This window comes from Ambystoma mexicanum, chromosome 5q, assembly GCF_040938575.1.
Source record: "Ambystoma mexicanum isolate Mex_15411 chromosome 5q, UKY_AmexF1_1, whole genome shotgun sequence".
In the NCBI taxonomy this organism is placed as follows: Eukaryota; Metazoa; Chordata; class Amphibia; order Caudata; family Ambystomatidae; genus Ambystoma; species Ambystoma mexicanum.
Genome location: NC_090933.1, coordinates 1,343,310,568 through 1,343,335,910, shown reverse-complemented (window position 1 = coordinate 1,343,335,910; position 25,343 = coordinate 1,343,310,568). Strand labels below are relative to the sequence as shown.

Sequence of the window (25,343 nt, the reverse complement as noted above, 5' to 3'; positions counted from 1 at the left end):
AGCTGCTTCCACCGAGTGCGGAGAGCAGGTGCTGTAAACGGTAAGAGAAAAACTCTATAAAAGACTTATTCTAGGTGTGCCTAATCACTAATAGTAAACTCGGGTGGTAGCTTACCCTATGTGGAGAACGAAGCGGAGGAGTTCTCCCTGTGCCTACTGAAAGCAGACTGTCTTCGTTGCATCGGCGCGTTGCCGAGCAACCTGGATTTTGTAGGACACGTGATTGAAGGCTGAGTGCCTTCCTTGTTTAGACACGTTGCCGAGCAACCCGGCATGTGATCACGGCTCCATGACAATAGGCACGAGCCGTGACCAATGTCAGGAAACTGTTCGATGAATAGCCTACAATCAAAATTGCTTACTAAGTGGCCCTCCTGGGGTAGAGGCGAAAAAAGTCAACACCTTAAAAGCGGAATACGTGGATTGTAGTCCATAGACATAGAAAAAATACTAAGAAAAATTACTGAAAACTACAATAATGGGCGTTCCTAACTAGGATGGATGGAGCCTAGGGATCAGCTCAAAGGCTGTGCTATATATGGAAACAAGTGTCTACATGCCGCTAGTGGTGTCGTCTAGACAGACGGCACCTTGGGTCCTGGAAGAGCTCCAGGATGCGCAGCATGGAGAACATTTAATTCATGTAAATCATTACTTTTTCAAATACATTCAAGTATTGGTGTCAATTTAAACCAAACGATGTTAGATATCACAAACAAAAACAATTGGAGAGAACAATCAGGTAAAACACAATTAAAGTGAACGCAATTAGAGAAAACAGTGGTAGTTGATCTCCTCGTTTAACCCATTGGGTGCCAGACTTCCCAGTTTGTCGATCCAATACGTCTCTCTGCGATTCAAGCGTTGGCCTAAATCTTCGTGAGGGCTATTCTTGGTAAGTACTTCCAAAATCACAAATCTTATTTGTGACACATTATGTCCATTGGAGATCCAATGCCGAGCCACGGCTGAATTAATATTTGCATTACGAATGCATGACCGATGCTCTCCCCATCTCAACTTGGCTGTTCGTGTCGACTGTCCTACATAGAATTTCCCACAAGGGCATTTAATACCATAAATAATATTGCTACTGTCACATGTGGCAAAAGTCTTGAGCAAAATCTTCTGCCCCGTCCTTGGATGGTTAATGGAGTTTCCTTTTATAACAAAATCACAGTTAACACACTGTAAACATGGAAAAGTCCCAGTCCGCTGTGTCATTGGTTTTCTCGCTGTTGGTTTTGTTTGTACCAGCTCATCTCTTAAATTCCTACTTCGTTGGTATGCAAAGATTGGTTTTTCACTAAAGATATCTTGAACTCGGGTATCATTTTTGAAAATCTCCCAATGTTTCATAATAGTTTTCTTAATCTTTATGCTTTGTGTAGAGAACTTAGATACGAATACCGGTGACTTCAATTCTCTTTTTATTTTGGAATTCTGTTCTAATAAAAGAGTCTCCCGAGGTAAAGCATCAACTCTATCTGATGCCTGATCAAGTTCATCCTGCTTGTATCCCCGAGCCAGAAATTTCTCTTTCATTTCCATCTGTTGTGTCCTGTAATCTTCAGGATCACTGACTATTTTCTTGACTCTCAGTAGTTGGCTGTATGGCAGGTTCTTCAGTAAACTCGGCTGGTGGAAGCTGAGGCGGTGCAGGAGATTGTTTCGATCTGTCGTTTTCCGAAATAGTGAAGTGCTGTAGCATGCAGATTTCTTGTGAACTTGTACATCAAGGAATGTTATGATTTCGTATGAGAACTCTCTGGTGAACTGTACCCTCTGGTCGATATTGTTCAGATACATGAAGAAAGTTTCAAAAGACTCTTTTGTACCTTTCCAAATCCCAAAGATATCATCTATGTATCTCGTCCATAGACGAATGTCATTCTTCCATTCCTGTTTGTTTAATACATGGTCAGTTTCAAATTTGTGCATGAAGCTGTTGGCATATGAGGGTGCCATAGTAGCTCCCATCGAGGTCCCTGCTACCTGTAGAAAAAATTGATTTCCATACTGAAAATAGGAGTTCTCAGCAATAAATTGTAATAATGCCAGTATAAATTCTTTTTGGGCACGTATCTCAGGTGCTTTCAGTAGTAACCATTCTACTGCTTCCATCCCCAGATCATGGGTTATGGAGGTGTATAAACTTTTCACGTCTATAGTGAACATCAGATCTTCAGGCGCAGGTGTCAATAAGTTCAGTTTCTGCAGGAAGTGGGTGGTATCCCTTGTGTAAGTGCTAGTCTTTTGTATCAAGGGCTGTAGGAAAAAATCTATATAAACTCCTAAGGGTTGGTTAATGCTCTCTATCCCTGCAACGATTGGTCTACCAGGTGGTTTCATGGCGTCTTTATGGATCTTCGGTAATGTATAAAAGTTGGGGATCCTTGGGTGTTCATTCAAGAGAAATTTCTGTGTATGCTCGTTAATCCAATCCAATTCAAATGCCTTCGTTAGGAGGCTCTTCAGATTCTGCTTGATCGAGAGGGTGGGGTCATGATCCAAACTCGCGTATGTGGTCTGGTCTTGAAGCTGTCTTTTACATTCAGCGTCATAGTCACAAGAATTCTGAATAACCAGGGCTCCTCCCTTATCCGCAGGGCGAAAGGTAATGCTCTTGTCACTAAATAGATCTCTAATCAATCTCATCTCGTGTGGTTTCAAATTCCTGTATGGAGGATTTCTGTAGCTTATACGTTCGAGGTCCCGGGTAACTAATCTCTGAAATATTTATATGGATGGTACTGTAATTGGTGGAACAAATCCGCTTTTAACTCTAAATTCTTGAAAATCTGGAATCTCGGTCGGATTCTCATGGGTCTCTAGTTCATTGAAGAAGACTTTCAGTTTGAGTTTGCGAACAAACTTATAAAGTTCTATCTTTGTGTCAAACAAGGTGGTACCGTAAGTCGGTACAAAGCTTAGACCTTTCTGTAGAGTCTCCTCTTCTGCCTTGTTGAGTCTCCTATCTGAAATGTTAACCACTAACTTTTCTTGTGTTGTAATCTCGTTAAGGGTTTGTTTCTTGCGTTGCCTCCTCCCCCTGCGGGTTCTTTTCGACGAGCGCCTAAAAAAGATACAGCGGGTGGGGCTCGCGTTGAAGGGCTTGTTGTCTGTGCTAGGTTCTCTATGTTTTGTTCTGCTGGAATATCGAACTCTCTTTGAGCTTCTGAGTCGGAACTGGAGGTGTTGTCGGATGTGTATTTAAATGGTTTCTTCTGTGTAGCTTGGCTGTATTTGTCCATCCAGGTATATACCTCGTCATTAATGTAATCATAGGTATCTCTTCTAAATTTCTTAATCTTCTTTTGCTCCAATTCAGACTTGTAGTCCTCAAGTTTAGTATTGACCTCTAGTAGTATGTTATCATAATCTTCTCTTCCAAGTGTATCAACTAATTCTTTCTCTATTTCCTCAATTTCCGTCCTCAGGGTTGTTAGATTCTTTGATAACTCTTGGATAGTTAGCAAGATCAGATCCAATGAACATTTATTGAGTATAGATTCCCACCTTCGGACAAATTCTCTGCTCTCTTTGCACAAAGTCGGTCGGAGCTGTATGCGAAGCCCCCTTGGGATGCGTTGGTTTTTGAAATATCTTCCAAGGGTTATTGCGTGTAATTTCCTGTTTATCTCCTTACGTATAAGATACTCTAATTGTTTGATCCGTTTGGCCGGATCTTTTGGTGTAGTACCATGTGCACCAATTGACGTTTCGCTAATAAGTTCAAGAATGGCTGATGCTTCCTCAGTCGAGAAACCTAAAGTTTCTGCGCATTTACTAGATAAACCTTCGATGTCCTCAAATGACATATTCAATGTATAAGGTAATCTCCTTTGTAATTGTGTGCCGCCACTGCTGTGTGTCTCCCAATGGAGGGAAGGAAAAGAAGCAGGAAGCAAATTTGAGTGGGCACCACGGGGATTTCACATCTTTCTGGTGTTAACAGAAGTCTCTACTGAGATTAATCTTTATTAGAAGGTTGAATCCTGTATACAGGAGCTGGCTGAATAAGACCTGGAGACACCCAGGCCCAAAATTACAACAAGGAGCAAAGATTAGGTGAAGACCCAACCATACAGCCGCTCTCTGGAGTCCCAAATTGGGTTCTATAGTAGTTGTAGTTCTGCTCAATGTGAATCCTTTAGTTCAAATCCTTAATGAAATATGAAAGTCAAATGGTGGTTTTCCATCAAGTGAAAAATATTTATTTTATACAAAGAGGTGGCAAATAGCCACCAGAATATTCTTCATGAGGAAGAAATTGCCATTAATCATTCTATCCGTAGACTTCTATTGTGCCAATGCATTTCGGAATATAACATCCTTCATCAGGGCAAGTCTAAAAGGTGATTTTCAAATGCAATCATATCAACCATTTCGTAGTTATTGCAAAATTAAACAAATTTCCATATTTTGAACAACACAAATATATCAACATTAACAGTCATCATCCAAATAATTGAAAAAGTAAAACAACACATACCGGGCCATGTAATGAGCCGGAACAGAAGGTAGATCCAAAAAAAATAAATAAGAAAAACAAATCAATATGCAGGTAGATCAAGACATCTTGTAACTAAAAATGGAGGTAATCGGGTCTTTACCTGATTTCGGTGAGTAATGGCGGAAACTATTTTCCGGAGTGCAAGCTGCTTCCACCGAGTGCGGAGAGCAGGTGCTATAAACGGTAAGAGAAAAACTCTATAAAAGACTTATTCTAGGTGTGCCTAATCACTAATAGTAAACTCGGGTGGTAGCTTACCCTATGTGGAGAACGAAGCGGAGGAGTTCTCCCTGTGCCTACTGAAAGCAGACTGTCTTCGTTGCATTGGCGCGTTGCCGAGCAACCTGGATTTTGTAGGACACGTGATTGAAGGCTGAGTGCCTTCCTTGTTTAGACACGTTGCCGAGCAACCCGGCATGTGATCACGGCTCCATGACAATAGGCACGAGCCGTGACCAATGTCAGGAAACTGTTCGATGAATAGCCTACAATCAAAATTGCTTACTAAGTGGCCCTCCTGGGGTAGAGGCGAAAAAAGTCAACACCTTAAAAGCGGAATACGTGGATTGTAGTCCATAGACATAGAAAAAATACTAAGAAAAATTACTGAAAACTACAATAATGGGCGTTCCTAACTAGGATGGATGGAGCCTAGGGATCAGCTCAAAGGCTGTGCTATATATGGAAACAAGTGTCTACATGCCGCTAGTGGTGTCGTCTAGACAGACGGCACCTTGGGTCCTGGAAGAGCTCCAGGATGCGCAGCATGGAGAACATTTAATTCATGTAAATCATTACTTTTTCAAATACATTCAAGTATTGGTGTCAATTTAAACCAAACGATGTTAGATATCACAAACAAAAACAATTGGAGAGAACAATCAGGTAAAACACAATTAAAGTGAACGCAATTAGAGAAAACAGTGGTAGTTGATCTCCTCGTTTAACCCATTGGGTGCCAGACTTCCCAGTTTGTCGATCCAATACGTCTCTCTGCGATTCAAGCGTTGGCCTAAATCTTCGTGAGGGCTATTCTTGGTAAGTACTTCCAAAATCACAAATCTTATTTGTGACACATTATGTCCATTGGAGATCCAATGCCGAGCCACGGCTGAATTAATATTTGCATTACGAATGCATGACCGATGCTCTCCCCATCTCAACTTGGCTGTTCGTGTCGACTGTCCTACATAGAATTTCCCACAAGGGCATTTAATACCATAAATAATATTGCTACTGTCACATGTGGCAAAAGTCTTGAGCAAAATCTTCTGCCCCGTCCTTGGATGGTTAATGGAGTTTCCTTTTATAACAAAATCACAGTTAACACACTGTAAACATGGAAAAGTCCCAGTCCGCTGTGTCATTGGTTTTCTCGCTGTTGGTTTTGTTTGTACCAGCTCATCTCTTAAATTCCTACTTCGTTGGTATGCAAAGATTGGTTTTTCACTAAAGATATCTTGAACTCGGGTATCATTTTTGAAAATCTCCCAATGTTTCATAATAGTTTTCTTAATCTTTATGCTTTGTGTAGAGAACTTAGATACGAATACTGGTGACTTCAATTCTCTTTTTCTTTTGGAATTCTGTTCTAATAAAAGAGTCTCCCGAGGTAAAGCATCAACTCTATCTGATGCCTGATCAAGTTCATCCTGCTTGTATCCCCGAGCCAGAAATTTCTCTTTCATTTCCATCTGTTGTGTCCTGTAATCTTCAGGATCACTGACTATTTTCTTGACTCTCAGTAGTTGGCTGTATGGCAGGTTCTTCAGTAAACTCGGCTGGTGGAAGCTGAGGCGGTGCAGGAGATTGTTTCGATCTGTCGTTTTCCGAAATAGTGAAGTGCTGTAGCATGCAGATTTCTTGTGAACTTGTACATCAAGGAATGTTATGATTTCGTATGAGAACTCTCTGGTGAACTGTACCCTCTGGTCGATATTGTTCAGATACATGAAGAAAGTTTCAAAAGACTCTTTTGTACCTTTCCAAATCCCAAAGATATCATCTATGTATCTCGTCCATAGACGAATGTCATTCTTCCATTCCTGTTTGTTTAATACATGGTCAGTTTCAAATTTGTGCATGAAGCTGTTGGCATATGAGGGTGCCATAGTAGCTCCCATCGAGGTCCCTGCTACCTGTAGAAAAAATTGATTTCCATACTGAAAATAGGAGTTCTCAGCAATAAATTGTAATAATGCCAGTATAAATTCTTTTTGGGCACGTATCTCAGGTGCTTTCAGTAGTAACCATTCTACTGCTTCCATCCCCAGATCATGGGGTATGGAGGTGTATAAACTTTTCACGTCTATAGTGAACATCAGATCTTCAGGCGCAGGTGTCAATAAGTTCAGTTTCTGCAGGAAGTGGGTGGTATCCCTTGTGTAAGTGCTAGTCTTTTGTATCAAGGGCTGTAGGAAAAAATCTATATAAACTCCTAAGGGTTGGTTAATGCTCTCTATCCCTGCAACGATTGGTCTACCAGGTGGTTTCATGGCGTCTTTATGGATCTTCGGTAATGTATAAAAGTTGGGGATCCTTGGGTGTTCATTCAAGAGAAATTTCTGTGTATGCTCGTTAATCCAATCCAATTCAAATGCCTTCGTTAGGAGGCTCTTCAGATTCTGCTTGATCGAGAGGGTGGGGTCATGATCCAAACTCGCGTATGTGGTCTGGTCTTGAAGCTGTCTTTTACATTCAGCGTCATAGTCACAAGAATTCTGAATAACCAGGGCTCCTCCCTTATCCGCAGGGCGAAAGGTAATGCTCTTGTCACTAAATAGATCTCTAATCAATCTCATCTCGTGTGGTTTCAAATTCCTGTATGGAGGATTTCTGTAGCTTATACGTTCGAGGTCCCGGGTAACTAATCTCTGAAATATTTCTATGGATGGTACTGTAATTGGTGGAACAAATCCGCTTTTAACTCTAAATTCTTGAAAATCTGGAATCTCGGTCGGATTCTCATGGGTCTCTAGTTCATTGAAGAAGACTTTCAGTTTGAGTTTGCGAACAAACTTATAAAGTTCTATCTTTGTGTCAAACAAGGTGGTACGTAAGTCGGTACAAAGCTTAGACCTTTCTGTAGAGTCTCCTCTTCTGCCTTGTTGAGTCTCCTATCTGAAATGTTAACCACTAACTTTTCTTGTGTTGTAATCTCGTTAAGGGTTTGTTTCTTGCGTTGCCTCCTCCCCCTGCGGGTTCTTTTCGACGAGCGCCTAAAAAAGATACAGCGGGTGGGGCTCGCGTTGAAGGGCTTGTTGTCTGTGCTAGGTTCTCTATGTTTTGTTCTGCTGGAATATCGAACTCTCTTTGAGCTTCTGAGTCGGAACTGGAGGTGTTGTCGGATGTGTATTTAAATGGTTTCTTCGGTGTAGCTTGGCTGTATTTGTCCATCCAGGTATATACCTCGTCATTAATGTAATCATAGGTATCTCTTCTAAATTTCTTAATCTTCTTTTGCTCCAATTCAGACTTGTAGTCCTCAAGTTTAGTATTGACCTCTAGTAGTATGTTATCATAATCTTCTCTTCCAAGTGTATCAACTAATTCTTTCTCTATTTCCTCAATTTCCGTCCTCAGGGTTGTTAGATTCTTTGATAACTCTTGGATAGTTAGCAAGATCAGATCCAATGAACATTTATTGAGTATAGATTCCCACCTTCGGACAAATTCTCTGCTCTCTTTGCACAAAGTCGGTCGGAGCTGTATGCGAAGCCCCCTTGGGATGCGTTGGTTTTTGAAATATCTTCCAAGGGTTATTGCGTGTAATTTCCTGTTTATCTCCTTACGTATAAGATACTCTAATTGTTTGATCCGTTTGGCCGGATCTTTTGGTGTAGTACCATGTGCACCAATTGACGTTTCGCTAATAAGTTCAAGAATGGCTGATGCTTCCTCAGTCGAGAAACCTAAAGTTTCTGCACATTTACTAGATAAACCTTCGATGTCCTCAAATGACATATTCAATGTGACAAGAGCATTACCTTTCGCCCTGCGGATAAGGGAGGAGCCCTGGTTATTCAGAATTCTTGTGACTATGACGCTGAATGTAAAAGACAGCTTCAAGACCAGACCACATACGCGAGTTTGGATCATGACCCCACCCTCTCGATCAAGCAGAATCTGAAGAGCCTCCTAACGAAGGCATTTGAATTGGATTGGATTAACGAGCATACACAGAAATTTCTCTTGAATGAACACCCAAGGATCCCCAACTTTTATACATTACCGAAGATCCATAAAGACGCCATGAAACCACCTGGTAGACCAATCGTTGCAGGGATAGAGAGCATTAACCAACCCTTAGGAGTTTATATAGATTTTTTCCTACAGCCCTTGATACAAAAGACTAGCACTTACACAAGGGATACCACCCACTTCCTGCAGAAACTGAACTTATTGACACCTGCGCCTGAAGATCTGATGTTCACTATAGACGTGAAAAGTTTATACACCTCCATACCCCATGATCTGGGGATGGAAGCAGTAGAATGGTTACTACTGAAAGCACCTGAGATACGTGCCCAAAAAAAATTTATACTGGCATTATTACAATTTATTGCTGAGAACTCCTATTTTCAGTATGGAAATCAATTTTTTCTACAGGTAGCAGGGACCTCGATGGGAGCTACTATGGCACCCTCATATGCCAACAGCTTCATGCACAAATTTGAAACTGACCATGTATTAAACAAACAGGAATGGAAGAATGACATTCGTCTATGGACGAGATACATAGATGATATCTTTGGGATTTGGAAAGGTACAAAAGAGTCTTTTGAAACTTTCTTCATGTATCTGAACAATATCGACCAGAGGGTACAGTTCACCAGAGAGTTCTCATACGAAATCATAACATTCCTTGATGTACAAGTTCACAAGAAATCTGCATGCTACAGCACTTCACTATTTCGGAAAACGACAGATCGAAACAATCTCCTGCACCGCCTCAGCTTCCACCAGCCGAGTTTACTGAAGAACCTGCCATACAGCCAACTACTGAGAGTCAAGAAAATAGTCAGTGATCCTGAAGATTACAGGACACAACAGATGGAAATGAAAGAGAAATTTCTGGCTCGGGGATACAAGCAGGATGAACTTGATCAGGCATCAGATAGAGTTGATGCTTTACCTCGGGAGACTCTTTTATTAGAACAGAATTCCAAAAGAAAAAGAGAATTGAAGTCACCGGTATTCGTATCTAAGTTCTCTACACAAAGCATAAAGATTAAGAAAACTATTATGAAACATTGGGAGATTTTCAAAAATGATACCCGAGTTCAAGATATCTTTAGTGAAAAACCAATCTTTGCATACCAACGAAGTAGGAATTTAAGAGATGAGCTGGTACAAACAAAACCAACAGCGAGAAAACCAATGACACAGCGGACTGGGACTTTTCCATGTTTACAGTGTGTTAACTGTGATTTTGTTATAAAAGGAAACTCCATTAACCATCCAAGGACGGGGCAGAAGATTTTGCTCAAGACTTTTGCCACATGTGACAGTAGCAATATTATTTATGGTATTAAATGCCCTTGTGGGAAATTCTATGTAGGACAGTCGACACGAACAGCCAAGTTGAGATGGGGAGAGCATCGGTCATGCATTCGTAATGCAAATATTAATTCAGCCGTGGCTCGGCATTGGATCTCCAATGGACATAATGTGTCACAAATAAGATTTGTGATTTTGGAAGTACTTACCAAGAATAGCCCTCACGAAGATTTAGGCCAACGCTTGAATCGCAGTGAGACGTATTGGATCGACAAACTGGGAAGTCTGGCACCCAATGGGTTAAACGAGGAGATCAACTACCACTGTTTTCTCTAATTGCGTTCACTTTAATTGTGTTTTACCTGATTGTTCTCTCCAATTGTTTTTGTTTGTGATATCTAACATCGTTTGGTTTAAATTGACACCAATACTTGAATGTATTTGAAAAAGTAATGATTTACATGAATTAAATGTTCTCCATGCTGCGCATCCTGGAGCTCTTCCAGGACCCAAGGTGCCGTCTGTCTAGACGACACCACTAGCGGCATGTAGACACTTGTTTCCATATATAGCACAGCCTTTGAGCTGATCCCTAGGCTCCATCCATCCTAGTTAGGAACGCCCATTATTGTAGTTTTCAGTAATTTTTCTTAGTATTTTTTCTATGTCTATGGACTACAATCCACGTATTCCGCTTTTAAGGTGTTGACTTTTTTCGCCTCTACCCCAGGAGGGCCACTTAGTAAGCAATTTTGATTGTAGGCTATTCATCGAACAGTTTCCTGACATTGGTCACGGCTCGTGCCTATTGTCATGGAGCCGTGATCACATGCCGGGTTGCTCGGCAACGTGTCTAAACAAGGAAGGCACTCAGCCTTCAATCACGTGTCCTACAAAATCCAGGTTGCTCGGCAACGCGCCGATGCAACGAAGACAGTCTGCTTTCAGTAGGCACAGGGAGAACTCCTCCGCTTCGTTCTCCACATAGGGTAAGCTACCACCCGAGTTTACTATTAGTGATTAGGCACACCTAGAATAAGTCTTTTATAGAGTTTTTCTCTTACCGTTTACAGCACCTGCTCTCCGCACTCGGTGGAAGCAGCTTGCACTCCGGAAAATAGTTTCCGCCATTACTCACCGAAATCAGGTAAAGACCCGATTACCTCCATTTTTAGTTACAAGATGTCTTGATCTACCTGCATATTGATTTGTTTTTCTTATTTATTTTTTTTGGATCTACCTTCTGTTCCGGCTCATTACGTGGCCCGGTATGTGTTGTTTTACTTTTTCAATTATTTGGATGATGACTGTTAATGTTGATATATTTGTGTTGTTCAAAATATGGAAATTTGTTTAATTTTGCAATAACTACGAAATGGTTGATATGATTGCATTTGAAAATCACCTTTTAGACTTGCCCTGATGAAGGATGTTATATTCCGAAATGCATTGGCACAATAGAAGTCTACGGATAGAATGATTAATGGCAATTTCTTCCTCATGAAGAATATTCTGGTGGCTATTTGCCACCTCTTTGTATAAAATAAATATTTTTCACTTGATGGAAAACCACCATTTGACTTTCATATTTCATTAAGAATTTGAACTAAAGGATTCACATTGAGCAGAACTACAACTACTATAGAACCCAATTTGGGACTCCAGAGAGCGGCTGTATGGTTGGGTCTTCACCTAATCTTTGCTCCTTGTTGTAATTTTGGGCCTGGGTGTCTCCAGGTCTTATTCAGCCAGCTCCTGTATACAGGATTCAACCTTCTAATAAAGATTAATCTCAGTAGAGACTTCTGTTAACACCAGAAAGACGTGAAATCCCCGTGGTGCCCACTCAAATTTGCTTCATGTGCAGTGTACTCCCTATGTTGCATGTGATGTGTGGATGACCTTTGGCTGCTCATGCTGTTGTATGTGAATGGATGGTGTTGACTGTTGCAATATGGCTGTGGTATGGCTCATGTGTGCAAGTTGAAATGACATGTGTGTTGGGGATTGTGATGCCATGTCTGAGGTTTGCCAATGCCACTCATGTACAACTGTCATGTGTTTATGAGTCCATTATACAGTGCCCTGATGCCTGTGTTTTATTTCTTCCTGTCTGCAGCGTCAACTGATGAAGAGGGCGGAGTAGTTGCTGTGGAGCACAGCGGCAGGGGTCGCACCACCAGCCAGAGATGCAAGACCCGGCTCCCCTCCCAGGTTGTGATCTCGTCGGGGAGTGAGGAGTCCGGTGCCGCATCCGAGGCCACAGCTGCCGAGGGGAGGTCCAGGAGGCGGAGGTTGGAATTGGTCTCCTCGGCAGCAGAAGGGGCAGCTGGGACCCCACAGGGCCCAATGGAGGAAGATGGCACAGAGTCATCCAGGTTGATGGGGGGTTTGGTGGAGGAGGAGGCCGTGCAAGCAACAGAGGTGGGGTCTGGAGGTAGGGATTCCACTGGTGCTAGTGGTGCAGTGCAGGACCAGGGACAGGTGGCAGCACAGGCTGCCACGGAGGTGCCTGTGTGCAATCCTGTCCCTGCTCCTGTCACTGCATCATCTTGCACCAGCAGGGATGCCTACCTCCAGACCCGTTCTCAGGGAGGGGATGGCTTACACCAACTGGCCTTCCTCTCCCTGCGGATGTGGCTATCCTGCAACAGGTTGAGCCTTTCCAGGGTGGGGTGGCATTGAGCCTATCCATGATGAGACTGCACGTCTTCTCACATGGCTCGTTGACCGCGTTGACCCACTGGGACAGCTCACCATGGCCGGATTCCTCCGTTTCCTGGACCTTGTTCCGACCCCCTCCTCTATGCCCCAGTCATCCTCCATGCCATCTTCCCACCCATGTATCACCTGGGTGCCCTGTGGAGCTGCCTCTGACCGTGCGGCCAGGCTGGTGGACAACAGATCCCTGCCACAGTCGGGAGTCAGACGTCCAGCAGGGGTGGCCACATCAACAACTGCACCCCAGCTGGAGGAGGATGTGCAGGCACCATCGGACAGGGCACATGGACAGCAGCAGCAGTAGCAGCAGCAGGAGGCTGTAGGTGGGAGCCACGATGGCTCGGGGCCTTCGACATCGGAGGGGCAGGCATCGGCTGGAAGGCAGGAGGACCCAGGACGGGAAGTGTCTTCCGTGTGGCAGCGGTTGGGTCACGCCATAGATGGGGAGCGGCAGCGAGCAGAAGAAGCATGGCTCACGATGGTCAGGGCGGAGAACTCCATGCGGAGGGCCCTGAGGCGGGCTGAGTGCCTCGAGGCAATCCGCAGGGAGTTGGAGGAGAACATGTCGTCGTCCCTGCGGACCCTCGGGGCCATGGAACAGGACCGCCTCTGGGACATTGAGCAGGAGTTCGATGATGCCCTGGCCCGCAACATCCAGAAGTGAGCCGTTGGACTAGCCCGCTGCCATTGAATATAGTTAATTAGTGTGAGGTTTTTTTTTTTTTTTTTTATTTGGGGCACTTGGACTATGCCCCACTTTTTTGTATATAGTTATTAGTTAGGTGGGTTTTATTGTAGGTTTCATTTACAGAGTTGGGATCATGGACCGTGGATTTGCTCTTTGTACATAGTTTGACAGTGGATTTGTGGCCTTCATCTTTTATTATTTTTTCACCATGGAGCAATGGATTTTCACTTTACTTTCCCTTTGGATCTGCTTTGTTGGACGGTGACTTTGGACACAATTTCATTACGGTTACTTTGGATTCCCATTTTCATTATTTATTATTTTGGTGGACATGCTGCATTTTGATTTTTGTTGCCATTATTGTTTCTTTTGATTTAATTCACTTCATTTACACTGTAATACATTTTTGTTTCTTACTTCAATGTGTGGACTTCTCTCATTGGTTTCATGCCTGTCAGAATGTGTGTTTTCACAGTCATGTGTTGCCATTGTGTGGGTCTGACGGACTTGTACTCATGCGCATACTGCTTATTTGTTATCTATCATGTAATGGGTATTTCAATTTTGAATGGATGTAAAGCTTGGTTGGGTGTTTGGACTGAGGTGGCGTGGGGTGGGATTTGGGTGGGCGTAGGAGCCTGGGATCTGGATTGTGATGACGTGTTGGCTGGGGGACATGAGTGGGGGCCTGATGGAGGGTGCCATGCACTGCTGAGGGGTGGGGGTGATGGGAGACATGAGTGGGGGCCTGGTGGAGGGTGCCCCTGACTGCTGGGGGGTGGGGGTGCTGGGAGACATGAGTGGGGGCCTGGTGGAGTGTGACTTGCACTGCTGGTGGGTGGGGGTGATGGGAGATATGAGTGGGGGCCTGGTGGAGGGTGCCCCTGACTGCTGGGGGGTGGGGGTGCAGGGGGACATGAGTTGGGCATGAGTGGGGGCCTGGTGGGGGGTGCCCTGCACTGCTGGGGGATGGGGGTGATGGGAGACTTGAGTGGGGGCCTGGTGGAGGGTGCCCCTGACTGCTGGGGGGTGGGGGTGCTGGGAGACATGAGTGGGGGCCTGGTGGAGGGTGCCCTGCACTGCTGGAGGGGTGGGGGTGATGGGAGACATGCGTGGGGGCCTGGTGGAGGGTGCCCCTGACTGCTGGGGGGTGGGGGTGCAGGGGGACATGAGTCGGACATGAGTGGAGGCCTGGTGGAGGGTACCCCTGGATGCTGGGGGGTGGGGGTGCTGGGAGACATGAGTGTGGGCCTGGTGGAAGGTGCCCCTGGCTGCTGGTGGGTGGGGGTGCAGGGGGACATGTGTGGGGGCCTGGTGGAGGGTGCCCCTGGCTGCTGGTGGGTGGGGGTGCAGGGGGACATGAGTGGGGGCCTGGCGAAGGGTGCCCCTGGATGCTGGGGGGTGGGGGTGCTGGGAGACATGAGTTGGACATGAGTGGGGGCCTGGTGGAGGGTGCCCCTGACTGCTGGGGGGAGGGGGTGCAGGGGGACATGAGTGGGGGCCTAGTGGAGGGTGCCCCTGGCTGCTGGTGGGTGGGGGTGCAGGGGGACATGAGTGGGGGCCTGGTGGAGGGTGCCCCTGGATGCTGGGGGTGGGGGTGCTGGGAGACATGAGTGGGGGCCTGGTGGAGGGTGCCCTGCACTGCTGGGGGGTGGGGGTGCTGGGAGACATGAATGGGGGCCTGGTGGAGGGTGCCCTGCACTGCTGGGGGGTGGGGTGATGGGAGACATGAGTGGGGGCCTGGTGGAGGGTGCCCCTGACTGCTGGGGGGTGGGGGTGCTGGGAGACATGAGTGGGGGCCTGGTGGATGGTGCCCCTGACTGCTGGGGGGTGGGGGTGCTGGGAGACATGAGTGGGGGCCTGGTGGAGGGTGCCCTGCACTGCTGGGGGGTGGGGGTGCTGGGAGACATGAATGGGGGCCTGGTGGAGGGTGCCCTGCACTGCTGGGGGGTGGGGTGATGGGAGACATGAGTGGGGGCCTGGTGGAGGGTGCCCGTGACTGCTGGGGGGTGGGGGTGCAGGGGGACATGAGTTGAACATGAGTGGGGGCCTGGTGGAGGGTTCCATGCACTGCTGGGGGGTGGAGGTGATGGGAGACATGAGTGGGGGCCTGGTGGAGGGTGCCCCTGACTGCTGGGGGTGGGGGTGCTGGGAGACATGAGTGGGGGCCTGGTGGAGGGTGCCCTGCACTGCTGGGGGGTGGGGGTGGGGGTGATTGGAGACATGAGTGGGGGCCTGGTGGAGGGTGCCCCTGACTGCTGGGGGGTGGGGGTGCAGGGGGACATGAGTTGGACATGAGTGGGTGCCTGGTGGAGGGTGCCCCTGGAAGCTGGGGGGTGGGGGTGCAGGGGGACATGAGTGGGGGCCTGGTGGAGGGTGCCCCTGGATGCTGGGGGGTGGGGGTGCTGGGAGACATGAGTGGGGGCCTGGTGGAGGGTGCTCCTGGATGCTGGGGGGTGGGGGTGCTGGGGGACATGAGTGGGGGCCTGGTGGATGGTGCCCCTGGCTGCTGGTGGGTGGGGGTGCAGGGGGACATGAGTGGGCACCTGGTGGAGGGTGCCCCTGGATGCTGGGGGGTGGGGGTGCTGGGAGACATGAGTGGGGGCCTGGTGGAGGGTGCCCTGCACTGCTGGGGGGTGGGGGTGCTGGGAGACATGAGTTGGACATGAGTGGGGGTCTGGTGGAGGGTGCCCCTGGCTGCTGGTGGGTGGGGGTGCAGGGGGACATCAGTGGGGGCCTGGTGGAGGGTGACCCTGGATGCTGGGGGGTGGGGGTGCTGGGAGACATGAGTGGGGGCCTGGTGGAGGGTGCCCTGTACTGCTGGGTTGTGGGGGTGCTGGGAGACATGAGTTGGACATGAGTGGGGGCCTGGTGGAGGGTGCCCCTGGATGCTGGGGTGTGGGGGTGCTGGGAGACATGAGTGGGGGCCTGGTGGAGGGTTCCCCTGGCTGCTGGTGGGTGGGGGTGCAGGGGGACATGAGTGGGGGCCTGGTGGAGGGTGCCCCAGGATGCTGGGTGGTGGGGGTGCTGGGAGACATGAGTGGGGGCCTGGTGGAGGGTGCCCTGCACTGCTGGGGGGTGGGGGTGCTGGGAGACATGAGATGGACATGGGTGGGGGCCTGGTGGAGGGTGCCCCTGGATGCTGGGGTGTGGGGGTGCAGGGGGACATGAGTTGGACATGAGTGGGGGCCTGGTGGAGGGTGCCCTGCACTGCTGGGGGGTGGGGGTGCAGGGGGACATGAGTGGGGGCCTGGTGGAGGGTGCCCCTGGATGCTGGGGGGTGGGGGTGCTGGGAGACATGGGTTGGACATGAGTGGGGGCCTGGTGGAGGGTGCCTCTGGATGCTGGGTGGTGGGGGTGCAGGGGGACATGTGTGGGGGCCTGGTGGAGGGTGTCCCTGGATGCTGGGGGTGGGGGTGCTGGGAGACATGAGTGGGGGCCTGGTGGAGGGTGCCCTGCACTGCTGGGGGTGGGGGGTGCTGGGAGACATGAGTTGGACATGAGTGGGGGCCTGGTGGAGGGTGCCCCTGGATGCTGGGGGGTGAGGGTGCAGGGGGACATGTGTGGGGGCCTGGTGGAGGGTGCCCCTGGATGCTGGGGGGTGGGGGTGCTGGGAGACATGAGTGGGGACCTGGTGGAGGGTGCCCTGCACTGCTGGGGGGTGGGGGTGCTGGGAGACATGAGTTGGACATGAGTGGGGGCCTGGTGGAGGGTGTCCTGCACTGCTGGGGGGTGGGGGTGCAGGGGGACATGCATTGGTGGGCAGTAGTGCAAGGTGACATGTGGGTTGGCTGGGGGGCATGGGCATGGTGGATGGGCTGCCTGCGGGACATGTGCAGGGTAGTCCCCTGTGGTGTGGGCCGCCTGCCGGGGCCATGGAGGGTGTAGAGGGAATACCTGGGAGGACCCACACGGGCAATTCACATGTGGTGCTCCCCGCGCACCCCTGGAATACACGTACCCTGATGGAATAGCGTGTGATACTTCCCGCGCACCCCTGAAATACACATAGCCTGCTGCTTTTGCGTGAGATACTTCCTGTGCACCCCTGGAATACACGTACCCTGATGGAATCGCGTGTGATACTTCCCGCGCACCCCTGAAATACACGTACCCTGCTGCTTTTGCATGTGATACTTCCCGCGCACCCCTGAAATACACGTACCCTGCTGCTTTTGCGTGTGATACTTCCCGCGCACCCCTGGAATACACGTACCCTGATGGAATCGCGTGTGTTACTTCCTGCGCACCCCTGAAATACACGTACCCTGCTGCTTTTGCGTGTGATACTTCCCGCGCACCCCTGGAATACACGTACCCTGATGGAATCGTGTGTGATTCTTCCCGCGCACCCCTGAAATACACGTACCCTGCTGATTTTGCGTGTGATACTTACCGCGCACCCCTGAAATACACGTACCCTGCTGCTTTTGCGTGTGATACTTCCCGTGCACCCCTGGAATACACGTACCCTGCTGTTTTTGCGTGTGATACTACCCGCGCACCCCTGGAATACACATACCCTGATGGAATCGCATGTGATACTTCCCGCGCACCCATTACATACACGTACCCTGCTGCTTTTGCGTGTGATACCTCCCGCGCACCCCTGAAATACACATACCCTGCTGCTTTTGCGTGTGATACTTCCCGCGCACCCCTGGAATACACGTACCCTGCTGTTTTTGCATGTGTTACTTCCCACGCACCCCTGATGTACACGTACACAGGACAATCGTGTGTGGAACTTCCCGCGAACCACTGAAATACACGTTCCCCGCTTGGCGTTTGCTGTTTGCCAGCCCTGTGAACTGGTCCAGGGTTAGCGCAGCTCTTTGCGATGAATTGGGAATTTTGAAGGCTTTTCCTTGCGCGAGGGCGTTCTTGGGGGCGTAACTGGCGCTGCTGCAGGGTCGCTGCGCCACTCTGCGCCACGGCTGGTTTCGGAGACTAAAATCCATGAATTCGCTGTGTGATGAAAAGGATTTTTTCGTACACGGCTGGCGCAGTGTATCGCACGGGGACACTGTGCGCCAGCCGCGTGCGCCACTTTTGTGCGAATTGCTATGAATTACCCTTTGAATATATATAGTGTCATATTAATACTCACAACCCAAAGTGTGACATACCTATAAATCATTAAATTACATTCATTAAATAAAATCCAGTCGCCTCTATATGCACCATCTTTGTAATGACCTCTACGAATGTCACGGGGTAACTATGCAACTGATAATGTTCATTGATGACTTAATAGTAGTTATTCATTCATTTCCCCAAACAACATATTCTTATGACTAGTTAAGATTGCCCATGGCAGCAACTTGTGCACCATATGTGAGTGAATTATAATCAAATTAATCAGATTGATCGCACTCTCTACCCCTACCACTTAAAAGGTCAGACACCTTCTATAGAAATAAGTCTCCATTTGTAGCCATAGGATCTTACTTTTCCATTTACCAAGCAAAACACCATTCCAATCCTTGCTTCCTAATACTTCAGGATCTTCTCAATTCACGTAAATACTTCCACCATCTTCCATCCGCTCATTTTACTGCCAGTTTCATGCTAAGTACACGGACCAAATGTCATGAGGTTCCTCCAATTGTTGTTACCAACCAGTTTTGCATGAATTGTTATTGCCATATCAGAACGATAGCAACGCAGACATGCATTCCTTGCCTGCATCTTACAATACAGTTTCTTTCAGAGCGCATACATACAGAGCTCCGTTCCGTAGCACTTTGCTCTTTTACCCAATGCGTTCATATAAAGCCATTTCCTGTCCAGAATAAACATATATCTGCGCGTTAGTGATGTAACAACCATTCCTTTTAAAATGATGCCCTCAGTTTATATAGAGCACCCCATTAAAATATATATATTGCAATTCTCCATCTATAATTATATCATATCATAAACCTATTAAAGTTTAAGACATCATATATACCAGACTAGTTCAGGCATTTTCCTCATGAGTATCATAGCCGTCCACCCCCAACCCCAGTTATCTATATTATCTCACCTATAGCTATATTTATCTCTAACAGTAAAGGTGTTATGAGCTGGCATTTTTCTGTCACACTCCCTTCCAATGAAAAATGTCCGACCACCCCAACATATCATTGCACTAATAATCTGCTTAATATACCACTATTAGACAAAAATAAAGAAACCTCACCTCAAAAAATAAATAAAATATATATATATATATGCCATCAATAGTATGTGCATCCCCCTTGCAAAGAGTAAGATCAATGTTCCGGCCTCTACTTCTTCGAATATCATAACCATCACAAACATCCCAGACTCGCAGATATATTCCCACACTTGGCCGCAGTACATAAAAGGTAGGCCTAGGAACACAACAGCCATAAAGTCTTTTCCAACTCCATTACCTTCTCAATATTTTCAAATAAATCTCATTAGTACCCGGCGAGGGTCAACCAGAATGCAACATGCACTCCGATTGGCCCTCGCTGGGGCATTACCCGGCCGGGAATCCCTTGCACGCTGTATGTGCCTTTGGTTCCCGGCGGGGGGCGTAGCAGCCCCTTAGCCAATGAGGAGGTTCGAAACAGGGCAATCCCCGCTCCGAGCCTCCCCATGGCTGGAAGCTGCATTCGTCCCCCGCCGGTGACTCAGGTAAGTTTTTTTTTTCCTCCGCCCCCCCTCCCCTGAAAACTATCCCTCCACTCCCTCCCAACCCCACTTACCTTCTTTTTTCTTCTTTTCTTGGGAGCAGACGCGCTGGGAACAGAGTGTTCCCGGTGCGCCGCTCCCGATGGCTGCCATGGAAAGGGAAAACGGGCTACGTTTTCCCTTTCCCGGGGGCCATTTTCTTTTTCTGATCCGAAGCGTGTTTTGGATTAGAAAAAAAAGCAATTAGTACCCCAGTCTAACGGGCCGGGGTACTAATGGCAATAAGCCATTTCACGGCAGGCCAATAGCACCCTTGGTAATGCCCCCGGGGCTTCGTTAAGGCCTTCGCTACGCTCGGGCCTGTAACTACGGCCCTGGGGGCATTACGTGGGGTGGTATTGGCCCGCCGTCTCGTGGCTTATTGCCACAATAATATGCGTTTGCCTCCATCACATTCCAATTGTCCCAATCCCAATACGACAGCTTCAATATCAATCCTTTGTTCCGTGTTTAACCTTTTACCAGCGATTCACCATATCAGCAAGGCATGGATTGAAATATCATTTTCCCAAGAGGAAAACTCCATAGTATTCCTCTAGAATCTGCTATCGTTCATTCCTCACGTTCGCGTCAGACTAGTAAAACCAGGTCTCCATCGGGTCCCAGATTAACAGTGTACGACAAGATCCTTCCATAGTGTTGGTGTGTCAGTCTCACCCGTGTAGACTTGTAGTTCCATATCAGACAACACTGTATATAATTGCCACCCGGTCTGTAGCATAGGTAAAAAAAAAGAAATTTAAAAAAGAGAAAGAAATGAAGACAGCTTGAACATAGGTCCAATTTTGCCATGCCTCAAATGCCCACTAATCTGTCCTCTGGGAACAGACACTTCAAACAGCATCCTCCAGGTTATCCATGAGAATGTCTCAGTAGTTGCATCCTGCAGCCATGTAGGAGTTGAAATTGCAAAATATCATTCTCTCCTCATGAGCACCACATGTAATGCTCCCATAAACTAAAACAATAAGTGTGTCCATCTGATGCAAGTAAGAACATGACGCGAACTTCCCAGTGTCATTTAAAAGCATTTAACACCGTGGGAGATCGGATAGCAGTCCCTTTCTTCCTCTACAGCTAGTTTTCCATTCACGTGCGAGCTGTTAGCCCAGGCTGTCATTCATTACCCATAAAAACCAACATCACTGCGTGCGAGAATGACTATACATGGTTTCCCATCACGTGCTCTAACAGCCATCATGCTGCCTTCCCAGTACAGCCTTTCATTCAACTCCCAGGCAAAGGAGCTCCAGCCAAAGAGTCATTGGGATAGAGTGACATCCCAATGACCCGGTAATGCCCCGGGGGCATTACCGCGGGCGGTATTGGCCCGTCGTCAAAGGGCTTATTGCCATTAGTACCCCGGCCCGTTAGACTGGGGTACTAATTGCTTTTTTTTCTAATCCAAAACACGCTTCGGATCAGAAAAAGAAAATGGCCCCCGGGAAAGGGAAAACGTAGCCCGTTTTCCCTTTCCATGGCAGCCATCGGGAGCGGCGCACCGGAAACACTCTGTTCCCAGCGCGTCTGCTCCCAAGAAAAGAAGAAAAAAGAAGGTAAGTGGGGTTGGGAGGGAGGGGCGGGATAGTTTGCAGGGGAGGTGGGTGGAGGAAAAAAAAAACTTACCTGTTAAACATGTCCAAAGTAAGGGTAGCGAGGCCTGGAGAGTGCTTGCTAAACAGTAGAACCTTAGAATCCATGATTGCAGTGAGCTGGACAGAGCACACAGGCATTATAATGCACTTGCCGTCCATTTGCAGGGTCTTCACTGGCTCCCCCCAGCCCCACATTGCTCCCTGCATCTCAGCAACCCACGAAGCTCTTTCATACAGACGCACAGTTCCCTATTACCTGAGGTCTATTATTAAACACCACCAGAGTAAACGTCATCACAGAGCACGTTCACAGGTGCTTTCTTCAGTTCACAAGCACACGTCTTGTTCATCTTTACTTTACATCCAATACGAAGTATTTCCGCAGCGGCCATTTTAAATGACCTTTTTTCTTCTTATTTTTTTTAAAGTACATATTGATCAATATGCAAATAATTTGGAGGGGAAAAAAACGAGAATCTTAGACTTAGTCTCCGTTCCAATCATCACAGAGCGAGTGCATTTTATAATTGTTCATATCCCCCTTCTGTTTTCCTTGATACTTTTGTGAACTCAGCATCTGATGAGCCCTCCATGGGATCTGTTCAAAAAGCCTCGGCAGATTTAGATTCATTAAAAGAGTGTAAATGGCCATCAACCACAACTCTAAAAATGGCAGAACATCCCTGCTTAGATCTACACATATCATTATCCTATTGCCACCCCATGCTAGGTCTTTCAGTTCACGGCTCTTTTCAAAATAAGTTCCTTCACTGGGAATCGTAAAGATTTTACAATCAGATGTCTTGGTTTCTCCCCTATTGAAGGCGTGGGTCCCAAGGAACGGTGAGCTCTCTCTATCTCCAATGATACCTTTGAGTCTAAATTCAGTGTCCTTGGTAAGTTCTTTTGTAAAAAGTCAATTGCATCACCTCTTTCAGCCTTCTCTGGAAGTCCAGCAATTCGAAGATTATTTCTCTGGGAACAATCTTCCTGTTCAGGCAGCTTCAGTGTAATGTTCTCATTTATCGTGTTCAGCTCTCTCACTTGATCAGTCAGCCTTGGGGTCCTCTCATCCCCCGTAGTTAGATGTGCCTCTCTTGAGTCGACCCTCTTGACTACTACTTCACATTTTTCTACAAATTTATAGAGCGCTGCCTTTATCCTAATATTTGATATCTAGCCACCTGTTTTAGAACATTATAAAAAGCATCCGTGCTTATTATTGAACTAGGCGGGGCAATTCCTTCAAAGTATCAATGGTCTTCTTTCCCTTTTTCATGACGTTTACGGTCTTTTAACATAGGACGTCACACTAAGCTATGTATACATGTAAAATAGCGCCTGAACACGCAGTATGCCATGCATAAATGGCTGAATACACTATGGATGTAACACATCCCCATCATTGTGTTCATTCTTTACCTTCTCACCCCGCATATAATATATTTCACATGCATAAGTTAGAAAGAAATCTAACAGCGAGAACAATCTTTTGGCCAACACAAATACCATGAGACTTATAAGTTATCTTTTACATTTACACGTGGAAATCAGCCTGATCTCCAGCAACCTCTTTTACAGGGTAATTCATAGAATTTGGCGCACACGTGGCGCACGCGGCTGGCACACAGTGTGCGCATGCGGCAGTCTGTGCCAGCCGCGTGCGCCAAAACCCATTTCAGCGCACAGCGTATTCATGGATTTCAACATCCATAACCAGCCGTGGCGCAGAGAGGTGCAGCGACCCTGCAGCAACGCCAGTTACGCCCCCAAACCCGCCCCGTGCGCCATGACCAGCACACAAATCCAGTACATGGCGCAACTGCCAGTGGACCAGCATACAGCCGCCAACCATGAAAACGCGTGTAAAACTTCCCGCGCACACCCCAGAATACACGTACCCCTACCGCAGCAGCGAAAACGTGTGTAAAACTCCCCGCTCACCCCTCTGAATACACGTACCCCGCTCGCGCCAGGTAAATAGCATAGAAAAAGCAACCCCCCTGTGGCTTGGGCTGCCTGTGTGGCATGCCCAGGGTGGATGGTGTGCCTGCATGTATTTGGGGGCTGCGCGTGAAGTATCACACGCGATAGGCCTTGTGCGAGCGGCGTACGTGTATTCTGGGGGTGCGCGGGACGTTTTACACATGATAGGCCTTGTGCGAGCGGTGTACGTGTATTCAGAGGAGTGCGCGGGGAGTTTTACACATGTTTTCGCTGCCACGGGAGGGGTACATGTATTCTGGGGGACGCGGGATGTTTTACATGCGATAGGCCTTGGCCGAGCGGGGTCTGTGTATTCTGAGGGGTGGGCGGGACTTTTTACACACGATAGGCCTTGGCCGAGCGGGATTCGTGCATTCTGAAGGGCGCGGGGGGAGTTTTACACACGTTTTTGCTGCCGCGGGAGGGGTATGTTGTGAAGGGTTTTGACCCATGCTGAATCAATAGACTGGGTAGATGTGGGGATGAGCTGTCGCCGCCCATCATTCCATCCCAGAGTCCAGGAGAACCGCGCAGTTGTGCGCATACCAAAAGCGCCAGGGGTGAAAGGTGGTGCCAAAGGAAAAATAGCAGCACCTGTCAGAGCAAAAGCGCTTTTAAATCTCCTCTGTTTCTTTGAGTGCAAGCTCCAAATGTCCATTCCAAACATTGCAAGATAGCTAATACCGGAGACCTTTGTTCAAAAAATCTGTTTTACTGATGTCAAAAATTTGCTGAAATCATGGGCACAAGACCACTCTAAAGATTCAACCTTCTTGTGGGGGGGTTCCACATAACCACTCAAATGTAAGGATGCCCATCAAAACAATAGCAAAAATCTCCTGTCAAATTCAAGACAACTCAAAAATGGATGCAATACCGGTACTCACCACTATCAGAAAGCCGGCGTTTTAAAACCACCAGACTTTTGTGTAAAACTGAACAGATTAACCCAAACCAGGCCAAGGAAAGACTTGCTAAAATGTGGATACAATGTAAAACTATATTCTGAAATGACTTGAAGGAAGTAATTATTGAATGTATATGTAAAAATTGTAAGTTTGATTTAAACTGGGAACTAAAGTGACATTTAGCTGAATTCTGCCTGACAACTACCCCCGACAGGAGAAACCTGCTCAGCCACTCTTCCCAGGCCTAGCTGCATCCTGCTTCCCCCACCAAAAGGAGATGACACCTCTCTGATTAGATTAGGGGAGGGGCACCTGCAGGAGGTTGAACAAAGCCTTGTCCTGGACTCAGGCAAATGTTATATTGGGGGGGCCGTAAAGTGGCTTCCTCTTGGGAGAAGTGGGAGGAGAGGTGCCTCTGGGAGCCACCCGAGCTGGAGGCGGGGACAGACAGAAGCTTCCCCCATGTGCTTTGGAACCTGAACCACACCCATCTGGGCCAGAGCATAATTTAAAAAAAAAGATGGATAATTCATAGTACGGACTGGTCAGAATTATATAAGTAATATCATTATTCTGGTGATTTTTCTGTGCACGTTTTAAGAGGTGTTAGGCCCCTGTGGTGTATTCTGGGGGGTTGCTAGCGGAAAAAAGGGTCTTACTCCAAATGTCTGCATGTTAAAAATCTGACACTTCATCAATTAATGTCCATACTCCTTGCGCACATG

The 25,343-nt window shown here is 47.5% G+C and overlaps 1 protein-coding gene and 1 long non-coding RNA gene across 3 annotated transcripts in view; one reads left to right on the top strand and one right to left on the bottom strand.

Moving 5' to 3' along the window:
* Window positions 1–22,000, bottom strand: part of LOC138498120 (uncharacterized) — a 133,118-nt gene extending 111,118 nt beyond the window's left edge. Inside the window, exon 1 of the long non-coding RNA XR_011278698.1 lies at window positions 21,756–22,000. This is a non-coding gene — a long non-coding RNA (uncharacterized lncRNA). The remainder of the gene's footprint in view (window positions 1–21,755) is intronic.
* Window positions 20,052–25,343, top strand: part of LOC138498117 (uncharacterized) — a 140,526-nt gene continuing 135,234 nt past the window's right edge. The window contains exon 1 of one of the 2 annotated variants that reach the window (XM_069621980.1): window positions 20,052–20,072. The gene's annotated coding sequence lies outside the window, so the exon portion shown is untranslated. Of the gene's footprint in view, window positions 20,073–21,610; window positions 21,686–25,343 lie in introns of those variants that run through there. The other variant, XM_069621978.1, reaches the window with a different exon arrangement.